Genomic DNA, 12,326 nt, shown 5'->3' with positions numbered 1-12,326 from the left:
TCATACGTAATTTAAAATTTTGAATCTTTTTATATAGGAAGTTAAAAAATAAATTTTGAAATTTAAAATATAACTATGCAAAATCATTTCCTTTTAAATAGAGCAATAGATATAATTAATTTTAGGAAAAATTACTCAAATTTCATTTTGGTAAATGTTGCTCTAGTTAGTCCTGAGTGTTTTTTCTTAAAGCATTTAGTCATTTTTATTTTTGGTATGATATATATTTTTGATATTATGTATGGAGTTTACATTTTTGCCCATATTGTGATTTCATTTTGATTTTGTCATGGTGTGTGTGTGTTTAAGGGATGTTGTAACATTAGTGTTTTGTAAGAGGGGATTTCGTGGACTCTTTTGGAAGTTGTTTTACCATTACCATTCCCAGTTTGGTATTTGATTTATAATGTTATATTTTGGGGTGTGTTGCTGATTGATTTTTGGGTTTGCTTGCACCCTAAACAGCAAATGGATGTCACAATTTCAGAGCGACAACTCTGTCCCCCGATGTAAAATTTCTTATCATTCGGATTGTAGATCTAAATTGTACGGCACACCGTTGCATCACACTTCTTATATGTGTTCGGATCCAATTTATGCACTCGGATAGCGTCAATCATGAGCCAAAACGAGGTCTTCTATAATTGCTTGATAATGACCATCACCAAACTCGAACTCCAACACGGTTTTGATCACTAGGCGATATTCGACCACTACATTAGTTTCATTGTGTCCACGATAATTTTTTTCGCAGGCCTTGGTTTTGTTCTTGGTTTTTTGAATGGCAATTGGTACTTGTCTCCTCATTGCCAATCGGGTCGAAGTCTGAACTAATGAACACAAGTGCGAAGTTCTACCATCAACTTTGCGTCCCCCACTCTACCAGCTTGAACTGCCTGTAACAATATTAATGTTACCAAATAAGCACATGGACAACCAACATAACAACAAGAACAATCAACACAACAAAACCGATGTCACCACAAGAACAAACACCAAAACTCTAACAGAATAACAATGAATAGTGACACTAATTGTGTGGCACAAACCTTTAATAAAATATTTTTGTTTAACCATTAATTGGGTAACCCACTGTGTGTGAACATTGCATTTTCACAACACACAAAATCTGCAAACATCATTGTCACCTACATAAAACAACTATTTCCTCACGCATATTACAACACATCAATAAAACCAAATTAATTGGTACCACCCTCACTGAAATTTAATATACTTACAAATTGAAATGAATATTGCAATGTTAACACCATCACAACAACAACTATTTACTTACAAACCTTCGACAAATAAGGGTCCACAATCTACATCGATGCGGCAAAATAAATAGGTCCACACAAAAAAACAACGAAAACCATTTCCAGTGTCCACCCCCCGACTTCTTAACAATCATTATCACATCACCCAACAAGCAGGAGTCCCCACACACATAAACAAACATAGTACTGTAACATCACTAAACAACATGACCACTACACTGCCTTAATCAAATTAAGACACCAATCAACATTATAACCCAACTATATCATAAAAACGGCCACAACATCAGCTACCATTAAACCCAACTCTATTTCCCTTCTACCATTGACCCACACCAATGTATTACATACTTTACAACATCATTACAATGTATTCTCATATACAAGAGCAACAATCGATGTGGGGAAATAACGTAACAACTCCATTTCACCAATACGTAACGGAATATCACAGGCAGACATCACGAAATAATACAAGTACATACCTGGTGCCATGTGTTCCTAGGACAACTGATGGCACCATGAATGTGTAGATGTCGTGTTCACATCATATGAATGGACCAAACGGTGATCACACCCAACTTCACGATTACACCAACGTATTCTACGAGTAAGGGTTTGGACAACCTAGGGTTTTCAGTGGTAAGCAAATGGTAATTTGGGAATTAACATCAACATTACCAAATCAAACCAAATCCCTCACGAATCATGCACACAGAATCGCTGTAGCATCGGAATGTTGGACCCACAACAAAGAAATTACCTTCCATAGTCATCCAAAAAGGAGGGACAACATCGACACACTATAATTTGATGTTGGACACTTTGGTAAATTTAACATGAAGGAAAACCCATATTTACCCTCAATTTATGACACCCCGCACATTAATACCATGGACTTTAAGGTCATTAATATTGGAACGGGACTTATCAATCTTTCAAAACACCCACAGGAGTAAATGGTTTAATATTCCTAAAATTAGGATTTAATGGTACTTTACCCTTAATTTTAATCTATCTTTACCTATCCTTATGTATATTACTATATAAATAAAAATATTTTATGATAATTGAAGTTGAAAGTCCTAATCTATTTTTTTTTTCAAAATTTAAAATTGTTAAAATGCATATGTTGCAATATCATTAATTTCTTTCTATTATAAAATTTATTTTAAATCTTACAAGATTTGTTCAATGACTAATAATCAATTTTTGTAAAAATTCCAATATATTCCTTCCAAAAGTTAATATAGCAAGTCTACAAAATCATATTTTAAAGCACAAAATTATTAATATTTTTATTTTTGTTTTAAATAAGCATGTTAAAATATAAATACATATCTAAATAAAATTATACTTATTAATAAATATGGCATTAGTTTTAATTGTAATCACATCTTTTTAAAGTCTTAATTTATTTTTTAATCTTTTTTTGATATTTTAAATTACATGTTATGATAATTCTTTCTTACTCATTAAGTTTTTAAAATTTATGTACTTATTTCCTTTTTAAAAATCAATATGAATTTTTTTTAAAATTCATATTTTTTAATTCTAAAGTATAGAAATGGCAACGAGGCGGGGCGAGGCCGGGGACTACACTCCCCGTCCCCGATCCCCGAAGCTACAAAATTTCCCGTCCTTGGCTCCGATCCCTGGCGGGAAACCCATCCACCCCCTGCGCCCGCGCCCCTAATGGGGATCGGGTTTCCTTGACCCCGAATAATCCCCATACAAAACAACAACAATCAACAAAGAAGATGAAGAGTAGAGATGAGAAACAAGAGAGAACCGCAGATCTGTTCAAAAAAATCATAGATCTGTTCAAAACAACCAGAGATCTGTCAAAACCCTAACAGAAAAAATTTAGATATGTTGAACAGATAAAACCCTAACAACAAATCAAATATAAATCCGTATATATATAAAAATTGATCAAGATTTTTCAAACAAAATCATCGATCTGTTCAAAAAAACCTCAACACAAAAGCGAATGAAAATGACGATCGATGGTGCTGCGATTGAAGGAGTGTTGTGCAACGAATGATGGCGATCAGTGGTGTGCGACGACGTTGGTGGCGGGATCAATGGTGCGCGACAATGGTGGTAGCAGGATCGGTGGTGTGCGACGACGGTGGTAGTGAGAGAGAGAGAGAGAGATGCTGAGAGAAAGAAGATTGCTGGCAGTGAGTGAAGAAGATTGGCGATGGAGGAAAGTGGCGAGTGAAGATCTGTGGTGGAGTAGAGAGAGAGAGAGAGAAAGAGAGAAATGAAGGATTCAATGAATAAGAGAGGTTGAAAATGAATGGCAGAGGCTAAAAATGAAATTTATAGATATATTATATATATGGGCCATGTTCGGAGATTATTCGGATGCGGGAACGGGCCGGGCCAGGGCCGGGGTTAGGGAACCTATCCCCGTCCCTGACCCGAAAATCATCAGGGATTTAATTTTTAATACCATCCCTGACCCTACAGGGAGTAATTTTCGGGGAAAACTCATTCTAATCGGGGTCGGGGAGTCAGGTCCCCGTCGGGCCAAGTTCAAATTGCCATCCCTACTAAAGTAGTAAAGTATTAGAATTACGTCATTTTTTTTATAACAAAGTATAATTTTAATTATTAATTGTCAATACAACAATTTTAATCTATCTATACTATATATTATAGTAAAAGAACATTTGAAACAAAACTATTAAACTTATATATAAATTTTATTTATGAGTGACAAAATACAAAAAATTAAACATAATTATCGTATTTTTAATAAATAATATATTATTTTATTCCGTGTGTAGCACGGGTGACATACTAGTATATATATATATATATATATGAAAGTGTCACATCATCATTTTATAATAATAAAAAATCAGTTTTATAACAAAAGAAAAAAAAATTAAATAGGGAGAGTATCAACCATCGTTGATTCACATCTGATAAGAAAAGCCAGAATGATGGTCGATTGAAAAAAAAAAAATTGCGGAGGAATAAGGGAAAGAGAGGACGACATATATTATTAGTAAATATTTGTGAAAAAATATTGGGGGTTTTTTTTAGGGTCCCTAGTATTAAGACTTTATAGTATAAAGGACATCTAATATTTTCATAATGTCTAAGGTCCCTCAATTTGATCCAGAGAAATTCTAGTCCAGAGAAATTCTAGTCCAGAGAAATTCTGCTCCAGAGAAATTCTGTCCAGAGAAATTTCAAACCAGAGAAATTTGAAATTTCTCTGGTTTGTTCAATTTTTTTGATTTTCTATGTTTTAAAAATGTCTCATCCAATTCCCAAAATGGTGCAAATCATAGTATTTTTCTGGTGATTTTAGGTACATCATACATGGAATCCACAAGCAATTGTTACACTAAAGTTGGTATACACCATAAGGCTACAACTGGATCAAATTCCTGAAGAAGTAAGTACCAAGAAAAAATTCTGTCCAGAGAAATTCTCTGAGTTCAAAATGTTGAGAATAGATTGATGACAATTCTGGGAAAGAAATGATCATGAAGGGCAAAGCTTGCGATTCAACATCAGGGGGTGGTTTGGAGATGCAACATGACATAGAGGTTGACGATGGAAATAAAATAAATGACAAACTCTATGCTGAAAAATCTTAACACCAGGGACCAATCCAGAGAAAATTTCAATCCAAATCAAAGAATTTCTCTGGACCAACCCAAAGAAATTTCAGTTCAAAGCAGAGGCCTGACTAGTTCCTGGAGATGAAATTTTATCTGCTCCACATAACCCATCTTATGAATTTGTTCTATTTTAAAAGTATTTAACTCTTCCATACCTTGCATCAACTGCATGTGTACATAAAAATAATAGAACATTTGTAAATGAAAAAAAATATAATAGAAATGCCCGTGACAAAAAATTAAGGAATGGGTGGAGAATTGACATCACCAAGTACCTGACCTATGACAGAAGGATAATCAAATGGGTCGATGAGACTTTGTTCATTCCTTTCTTCTAAATTTGTTTGTGCCTCTGATAAACCTTTGTGCTTTGAGTGCACACCATTTACAGTAATAATATCTTCAACACCCATTAAACGCGGGTCTGACCGTTGCCTTCAATTTTTAGGGAAATTTCAATTTTATCAAACATTACCTTCCGACGAGTCACTTTAGATGCCTTCCAGCAAAGCAAGCTTCTTGATTTAGGTTCTAGTTTCCTATAGAAACCAAGAAATATTAGAGCCATTTCAAAGTTCATGAACATCTCTGAGTTTAAGACTTTCAACATTCAAATTTCTCTGGAAAATTCAAAAATTTTTTGGACTCCCCAAACCCAGAAAAATTCCTAGGCAAACATTTCCAGAGATTCTCTCACCCAGAGAATTTCTCTGGACTCCACAACCCAGAGAAAATTCCCATACAAATATTTCCAGAGAAATTCTCTCAACCCAAAAGAATTTCTCTGGACTCCACAACCCGGAGAAACAACCGTGAAGTAAGATAAGCATTATAATTGAACGTTCTACAAATACAGAAACATCATACACCCAATACATCAAAACGTTCTCTAGCCTTCCCTCCTCTCCAGAGAAATTTCCCTTCTCTCTAGAGAAAATTGAAATTTCCCTGAACAAAGTTATTTGCTTTTGTAGAATCCTTTCTCTGTGAAACCAGAGAAAATTAAAATCCTTCACCAGAGAAAATTGAAATCAGAAAAAATTCCAGCTAGTTCAAGATCAAGAACAACTTCAAACAGGTTCTGCGTTTTTTTTTTTTGGTGGGGAGGAGGGGATTACAAATTTATAACTTTCAATTGCAAAATAAATTAACTGAAGCAAAGCTAATATTACCTTAGGATTACACATGCACAATTTAGTGCGGTGGTAATACGGTAGTGAACTCACTCCATGCCATGTTCTTTCGTTTGGTGTCCCCATAATACTTCAATAAAAAGAAAGTGAACATAAATAGGAATAGGATTGTAGTAGAAAAATAAAAAATAAAAAATGATACGTGCGCACACAAACAAATGCATTTGCAAGTCATATAGCACCTAAAAATTTGATGCAGGTGATGAAGCTCGGTTTCACCAGCAAACAGAGGCCGATGCATAACCATCTCAGCAAATATACAACCTATAGACCACACGTCAACAGGGGCGAAGTACACTGAGGAGCCAATGAGGATTTCGGGTGGTCTGTGCCATAGAGTTATTACCTGAAGAAAAATACCATTTATTTTACATTCATGCACAGAATTGAAACTTCAAGATCAAATTTACAGTCTCTAGGCAAAAGAAAACACATAGACAAGATTACTGAAATGGCGACCAGAAGTCCGATTCTGTCGCCGGAAATCAGAGTGATGGCTCTCGGAGCACCATCTCTCTGTCGGGGCACGTACGTTACTGATCTTGATCGCCAATGGAGTTCTCGATATATGTTTAGTTGTTCAGCTGACGGAGTTCTCGATTTACATCTAATATTTTCGTTGTTCGGCCGCTGCAGACGGCGTTGTCAGGGACACCAACTGGGCATTTTGCAGTCTACGTGGGGAAGGAGAGGTGGCGGTTCGTGGTGCCGACAGGGTTTCTCTCTCATCCTCTGTTCAAGATGCTGTTAGAGAAAGCTTATGATGAGTTTGGGTTCGAGCAGAGAGATGGGTTGGTGGTTCCTTGTAGCGTAGCGGCGTTTCAAGAGGTGGTGAGAGCTGTTCGGCGAAGATGAAGCACTAGTTTGATGTAGGAGAGAGAGAGATAGACGAAGCACTGTTTGATGTAGAGGAGAGAGAGAGAGAGAGAGAGAGAGAGAGAGTAGAGAGTGAGAAGAGTCAAATTTCTCTGATATATGTTTAGGGACCTTAGACATCACAAAATAATTTTGTGGATCTCATCTATTACGAAAAGTGGGGGAGGGACCCTGACTAATTTTCCTAAAAATATTTTAAAAAATTAATAAATACGTAAAAATATAAAAAAAAATATATTAAATTTTCGTATTTTTTTATATTTTTATTATTTAGTGAATTTTTTAAAGATTTTTTTCACAAATATTATGCTTTTTAAGTGTATTTATGTTAAATGTGTCTAAAAATTGTTTAGAAAGTTAAAAAATTCAGTAAAAATAAAAAAAAAATACGAAAAATAAAAATATAAAATTTTCTGAAAAATATTTTTGAAAAACCAAAATTAAGCAAAGTGATTACTATAAATATAGAAATTACAATGGATTGATTCTCTCTCTCAAAATGTTGTTCACTAGATTATTCTGCACCATATACTTCCAAAATAACCATTTAGGCTTTTATATATATATATATATATATAAGTAGCAAATCAAGTTAAAATATTTCCAAGTATAAATAGGAAGACTTACGTATAAGTCTTAATAGATAAATTTATTATTTAATAGGTCTTATGATAATTAATGATATTTTTAATCATATATTATTAAAAAAATGTCACAAATTGTTAATTTTCAGGATAGTTTAAAAATTGTTACAAAAAATGTCACTAATTATAAATTTAGAGACAATTTAAAAAAATATGACAAAAAAGTTATCAATTTTCAACTTTCAGCGATAATTTGAAAATTTTATCACAGAAAAGTTACTAATTATAAATTTTAGCAACAATTTATAAAAACATTAGCCAAAAAAAAGTTACTTATTGTCAATTTTACATATTCAAAAACCATCACAAAAAATTATTTTTACCGACGATTTTATTAGGATTTATTTTCAATAAGACTTAATAGAAATTAAATTTAACTATTAGAATCTATTGATAGTTTACCCAAAAAAATTTACACTTATTGCCCGAGGGTATAGTGTAGGTCACCTACTGATAATAAGCATAATCTAGGGCAAATTCGAGACATTCACAATAGGATGTTTTGGAAAGATAGTTAAAAGTTGATTTTTGATTTTTAACCAAACATTTTGGGCTTTCTTAGAAAGTGATTTGAGAAGTTGATAAAAAGTTAATTTGGGCTTTCTTGGTTAATATTTATTTATGATATTATATCACAATTAAATGACCAAAATATCCCCACTCAATTTAAAAAATTTATATTTTTACCCATATATAATCCTAAACAATATAAAAAATATAATTATAATCTCACAGCTTACTTTTTTTAGACTTCCCAAGTCACTTCTTGCTTAAAAAACCAAGCTAACTTTTTTTATCTCCAAGCTGCAAACGCAGCTTTTAACCTGTGTTCCCAAAAGAGTACAGTACAGTTATTGATTCACGAGCACCACTTAAGCATGTTGAATTAGTAATTCAAAATTACTTGTTCAAAAAAAAAAAAATAGTAATTCAAAATTATTGAATAATTACTTTTAAATTTGTATTAGATAACTGATATAGTAAAATGTACATATATAATTGGGAAAATTATACTTTGGGTGTCTTAAATAAGTGCACTTTTTATCTTTTTGCATCAAAAAATTGAGGGAAAAAATATGAATGTTTAGGTTAACTTTTTAACTTTTTATGGAAAAAATGTATATTAAAAAATTGTATAAATTAGTGTGTAGGAAAAAATTAGGATTGAGAATTATGCAACCGTAATTTTTGACTTTTGATGAATAGTGATAACTTTTTAATTTTTTGAGTAATTTTTTGACTTTTTGACTTTTTGATAACTTGCCAAACTTGGCCTTATTCCCTGGTCCCAATAATTTGTTTCTTATATCAATTTGATCCAAGTAATTCTAATTTTATCAATTTTGTCTCTTATTTTATTTTATTTTTTTAATCAATTAGTAGGAGAATATTTATAAATATCAAGGTATTTATAATAAATTAGGCAATCAATCAGATAAGAAAGTCTAATAAGATAAACTGCAAGCACAACACTAACCATTGTTAAAAGAAAGAGACAATAATAAGAAATAAATAAATAAATAAACAAAGATCCACCCATACAAATAAGGGAAAATTAGTCTAGGGTCCCTCTCCCACTTTTCATAATGGAAGAGATCCACAAAATTATTTTTTAATGTCTAAGGTCCCTAAACATATCACAAAGAAATTTGACCTTACCAAATCAAAACTCATCTCTCTCTCTCTCTCTAAACTTCTCCGTTCTCTCTCCAACGCTAAGCTTCTCTCTGCCTTCATCGTCGATAGAATCTCCGTTTCTGCAGATTCAAAATGTTGTACATATTCTTTTAACAATACCAGCAAAGAAAGAATTTTAGGAAGTCCATTTGGCCAATGTTACATGGATATGCAAACACATACACTGGACCATGAATATTTTGTGAAGAACAAAGGAAACCCAAGCTTGGAACCTATCTTGATTAAAAATGATCCTGTTTCATGTCCTCCAATTTCAAACAGCAATGTTACCAAAACATCCCTAGAACAACATTCAAAGAACACTGGTCAATCTAACAGTATCGAGCCTAATGGGTCATTGTCAGGGAAACTCTCAAGGGAAATGGAGGAAATAAGTTCCAAGCCATTTAATGACTGCTCCACTGGAGAATTACAACATTTTCACCAGTTCCATCTTCGTCAGAGGCTTCAAAGACGAGCATTTTCTCCAGCAAATACCAAAAACATAATTTCTCTGGGTTGTTGTTGTTGTTGTTTTTTTTTTTTTTTTTTTTTTTTTTGGTGATGCAGAAAATTTTTCTGGTTAGATGTGAATGAGAAGAAAAGTAGAGAAACTCATCCAGAGAAATTTGGTCCAGAGAAATTCGCCTGGTCACTGTTCATAGAATTTCTCTAACCAATTTTCTCTGGACTGAAATTTCTCTGGACCAAATTTCTCTGGGCCAGAATTTCTCTGGACTGAAATTTCTCTGGACCAAATTTCTCCGGGCCAGAATTTCTCTGGACCAATTTTCTTTGGACTGAAATTTCTCTGGACTGAAATTTCTCTGGACCAAATTTCTCTGGACGAATTTTCTCTGGACTGAAATTTCTCTGGACTGAAATTTCTCTGGATCAAGGTTGAGGGACCTTAGACATTATGAAAATATTGTTGATGGACCTTAGACATTATGAAAATATTGGGTGTCCTTTATGCTATAAAATCATAATACCAAGGACCTGAAAAAAAATACCCCTACAAATAATCAACCCTTGCCATAGGGAATAAACTGAACCCTTAATCTCTAAGTTTAGTTTACATAGTGCCTGTTTGGCAGAGCTTAATTACAGCTTATTTCAGCTTTCAGCTTAATTTAAGCTGTTTTGATGTGTTTAGTTTAGCTTATAACTTATAGCTTATAGCTTTTTGGAAGTCAGAAATCAGCTTATTCTTTGAGTGGGGCAGGAGATGCTTTAAGAATAAGCTGGAAATCAGCTTAAGCTGAAAGTTATAAGCTATAAGCTGTTGAGGCATAAGCTATAAGCACTGTCCCACAGTTCTACCAAACAGGGCCATACAATTTAGTGGACGGTTTTGCGTAAGGAAGGATCCTCGTCTGCCGTTTTAGTTGACGGTTAAAAATAAGATATAGCAATCTGGTAACTAAACTAGCTCAGTAGATTTTTGTCCTTGTTTATAATATATTAATTTAATTTAATTAATAATATCCATTCAAAAAATTAGTCAACATAATCAATTCAAAAGGAACGAACTGTCAATTTGGACGTCAATCCAAATGAATTCTTTTGCCTATTACTTTTAGAAAAAATTATTTATATGTCTTATTAGGGAGACTTATACTAAATATGGTCTTACTAAAAAATTTGTGTTTCTGTAAGTCCTGTCAATATTAATTGTTAATATCATAAATAATGACAAAATCATATATAGAAAATTGAATATTACCATAGATCATATCTATATGAATGTGAATTTAAATTTCAAAATACACATTTACCCTATTAGTTGTTAATATCATAAATAATAGCAAAGCGATATATAGGAAATTGAATGTTACCATAAATCATATTTATATGAATTTGAATTTGAATTTCAAAAAACACGAACAAGCAATATTTTTACATTCAATTTAAAAAATCAAAAACTTAATAAGTTTGTGAAACGTAACATGACGCGTACGTAAATATTGAATACAACAACGTCACAACACAAATTCAAAAAAAAAAAAATACAACTGAACATAACATACACAAAACATGACAACATTACACATGTAGGTTAACATTACAACCAAAATATAACGTCATTGGAGGCTAATGAAAGTGTGCCGATGTATGGATGTACTATTTTTCATAAACCAGTAATATTTTCACATTGAATTAAAAAAATTAAAAACCCATTAAGTTTGCAAAACGTAACGTGACATGTACATAAACACTTAATACAACAACGTTACAATACAAATTCAAAGACAAATATAACTGAACGTAGCACGCACAAAACATGACAACATTGCAGATTTGGGTTCATATTACAACCTAAATGTAACGTCATTAGAGGCTAATGAAAGTGTGCCAATGTATGGATGTGCCATTTTTCATAAACCAGCAACATTTTCATATTTAATTAAAAAAATTAAATACCTATTAACTTTGCGAAACGTAACGTGACACACCTACATAAACGTAACGTAATGTGACCATATCAAATGCGACATTCTGATGCAAAAAAATAAATTTCCATTGTAAAATGGTACATCCATACATTAGCACAGTTTCATTAGCCTCCAATGATGTCACATTTGGGTTGTAATGTTAACCCACATCTGTAATATTGTCATGTTTTGTGCGTATTACGTTCGGTTGTATTTTTTCTTTGAATTTGTATTGTGACGTTGTTGTATTCAGTGTTTACATACGTGTCACGTTACGTTTCGCAAACTTACTAAGTTTTTGATTTTTTAAATTGAATGTAAAAATGTTGCTTGTTCGTGTATTTTGAAATTCAAATTCACATTCATATAGATATAATATTTGGTAACATTCAATTTCCTATATATAGTTTTGCTATTATAGGGTATAATAGTATATTAATACCATTTATTCACAACTCATAGGACTTTGTGGAATATATTTCTATCTAACTAGGACTTGAAACTTTATAAGAAATTACATAGGACTTCACATTAAATAAGTTCTCCTAATAGGACTTATAAATATTTTTTCCTT

The 12,326-nt window shown here is 32.6% G+C and overlaps 1 pseudogene; it reads left to right on the top strand.

The window, feature by feature from the left end:
• Nucleotides 1-6,571: 6,571 nt before the first annotated feature.
• LOC145821649 (protein SMALL AUXIN UP-REGULATED RNA 12 pseudogene) lies at nt 6,572-6,975 on the top strand (annotated as a pseudogene).
• Nucleotides 6,976-12,326: the final 5,351 nt, after the last annotated feature.

This window comes from Camellia sinensis, chromosome 1, assembly GCF_055761805.1.
Source record: "Camellia sinensis isolate YWXY chromosome 1, ASM5576180v1, whole genome shotgun sequence".
In the NCBI taxonomy this organism is placed as follows: Eukaryota; Viridiplantae; Streptophyta; class Magnoliopsida; order Ericales; family Theaceae; genus Camellia; species Camellia sinensis.
The sequence above is the reverse complement of the archived record's forward strand: the minus strand, read 5'-3'. Positions and strand labels throughout refer to the sequence as shown.